The sequence below is a fragment of the Denticeps clupeoides genome, chromosome 18 (assembly GCF_900700375.1).
Source record: "Denticeps clupeoides chromosome 18, fDenClu1.1, whole genome shotgun sequence".
In the NCBI taxonomy this organism is placed as follows: Eukaryota; Metazoa; Chordata; class Actinopteri; order Clupeiformes; family Denticipitidae; genus Denticeps; species Denticeps clupeoides.
In genome coordinates this window covers 11232237-11234924 of record NC_041724.1, presented here as the reverse complement: position 1 = coordinate 11234924, position 2688 = coordinate 11232237, and the positions used below count along the sequence as shown (strand labels likewise).

At 45.4% G+C, this 2688-nt stretch overlaps 1 long non-coding RNA gene across 1 annotated transcript; it reads right to left on the bottom strand.

The window, feature by feature from the left end:
• Nucleotides 1–467: 467 nt before the first annotated feature.
• Nucleotides 468–2057, bottom strand: LOC114768453 (uncharacterized). The gene is made up of 3 exons (XR_003743060.1): nt 1469–2057; nt 1300–1387; nt 468–1157 (listed from the first exon to the last, which is right to left on the bottom strand). It is a non-coding gene; the product is annotated as an uncharacterized LOC114768453 (long non-coding RNA).
• Nucleotides 2058–2688: the final 631 nt, after the last annotated feature.

The window sequence follows — 2688 nt, the reverse complement described above, 5'->3', positions numbered from 1 at the left end:
TTGGATAAATGTACCTTGTTTCAACTTAAAAAGGCTTTGATATGCAGGTATTAAGACACATTAATACCAACTAGTTTTAAGAAAACATTTTTTCTTCCTCCGTTTGTGACGCCCTTGGGTGGATGGCACCCTTAGCATTTGCTTATATTGCCAATGCCACGGGCCGGCCCTGCTAATCAGCGTCATGGCTGCCAGAACTGCCTTGGAGCATGATGGGGACAGGGCAGGGGAGGAAAGCAGAACACCCAGAGGGAACCTGCACAAAAAAAACAGCGTGAGCATAGAAACTCACACAGAAATGTTGTTGCTGGTGTGAAATAATTTCAGGTTCCCCACATATTTAATGTTGTTTTTAATGTTTATTAATTTTTAAATGGTGTCATTCCCTTCCAGTACCAAAGGATCTGCCACAAAGAGCACTTGTCACCTTATCCAGTGAATTGGCAGAGCATACAGTGGTGACAGGGACTGAGAGATGAGAATGAGACATGCTATGATAAAGTAGAATATTGCTAATACTTGGCTCTGGCCAAACAGCATCCTGTTTCATTCAGTGTTATGAACTGGGGATGATATCATCGGCATGGTCCTGAGTGCAGACTTGACCGACTTGTTATTGATGTACTTTTAACTGGAAATAATGGAAGAGGCTCATACCTGGTCACTGACTGATAAGTACAAATATTGAAACTGACTAACATTTTTTTTAGAATCACATCTATAACACAATGGCTAAAAGTAGTCAGTGATTTCCTGAGGTCAAAGATCAGCTGGTTTAAAATCAAAGTGCAATAGGTTAAAAACATAATTTACTAATACAGTGCTTGTTTCTGAGCTGTGGCTAATTTGACATTCTGCCTCAGAGGCACAAGTATGAAGCAGTCAAAGAGCCAAATACGAGCTTTGCAGCCGCAGGTTGCTTGCTGACCTTTGACCTAGTAAAATAGTTTGCAATATGTTACAATTGCACTTTAAATGCACCAAAAGTCCTGCTTTTCTTGGCACCAGTTTGGGTTGTGATGTGTTATCCAAATTCCCCATGTGCTCTGATACTTGTTTTAAATAAAACTATTTTCTTCAGCCCTCTGCTCAGATGGTGGACAGTTTTTTTTTTGCTCTTTCATTTGCCCATGGCAGATTCTTTTAAGAATGTCAGTCTGTGGAGAGAGAGAGAGATGTGATAGATGTTGAAAATTATGTTACTGAATAAATCTGCAGATAGAACACATCAGACTGATAATATTAACCAGATAGCATAACACTGGGCTGCAGCAAATTTATTAAAAAAGTTATTATAACCTCTTTCTGCTTTGTCTTGACACAAAGTAGTATTTTCCACTGAAAATGAGCTTGAACTTGCACATACATGTTGCTGGTACATTTCTTCCTATTCTTGAGAAAACAGGACCCTTTATAATTTGTCACCAGGTAACACCGTTTTTCCTGAATATTTAAAAAACTTTTTAACCTTCTTGATTATTGTTGGCTTTTCACTCTCGTTGGCACAGTGGTTCACTCTGATTTGGCACCGGCCCTCGGATCCACAGATGTTCTTATTGGACAGGGAACCAGACAAAACAGCCACAGTGACAGGTAACACAGCAACCGTCACCTTGACGATGAGCCAAAACCATTTCAGCGGACACATCCGGCACGCTCCCGCCATGGCGAGTCTCCGTCACGCAGTTGGGGTGCATTGTCACGTACCTGTAACCGAGCACCGCGACGCTAAGCATATGCAACTAAGACGTGTCAGACGCGAACCCCCGCGACTGTAACTCAAACTACCCCCTCGTGTGCAAACACGGTACCCACCCAGACGCCGCTTGGCAGCGACAGGCGACAGCTTGTGTGTGGCTCAGCGCCGAGTCCCTGCCTGCAGAAGACATGCGAGGCAGCACAAGCGGCCGCTCGTCACCGGCTGCGGTGCTGCTCCGCCGCGACTCGGCTTCTCCCAGCTCGGCCTTTAGCTTTACAAATAGGCTCCCCTCCTTTTCCTCATCCTGCCTTTTTTTTTCCCAATCCTGACACGCTCCCTTGATATCCATCTCGCTTTCTTACCTCCCACCGACCTTCAGTTTTTACTCCTTTCGTCCCCACCGCCACCAGCAGCAGTCTTTTCATTCCCCCACCCCCCTCTCGAGTCTTTCCCCCTCACGGCCTAACATTCATTTTCCGGCAAAGAAAACACACCGTCCTCTAGCTCGCTCGAATCTTTTTTATTCTCGCCGGGTGTCCTTAGCCAGCCACAACACCCACCACAGCTCTCTCTTTCTCTTTCACAGTATCCCTCTCCTCCACGCTTCCCGTCCTGCAGAAAATGTCTAATGGTGTGTTACCGTTGTCGGTGTTGCCCTCTGGACTGAAATATCTCTTTATCACACCTGCCCCCACCCACCAACCACGTCGTCCTACCCCGGCATACCCTGATGCATTGTGGTCATTTTCCGCCTGGATTATTTTGCCACTGTCTGGCTGAGTGGGCTTAAGGTCTCTTCTCCCAGCATGTCTTCGTTGGTCAACCAAACTCTCCCAGGGTTCGTGAATTATTGATGGAGATTTCATCAGGGGTTTTGGACAGGACCTGCCTATATGTGAGAACCTCCATGAAGGTCAACAATGGATGGTTATTCTTTGTGCGGGACACATGAAATGAACAAAAAAACACTTTCAGGTGTGATGTGCTAA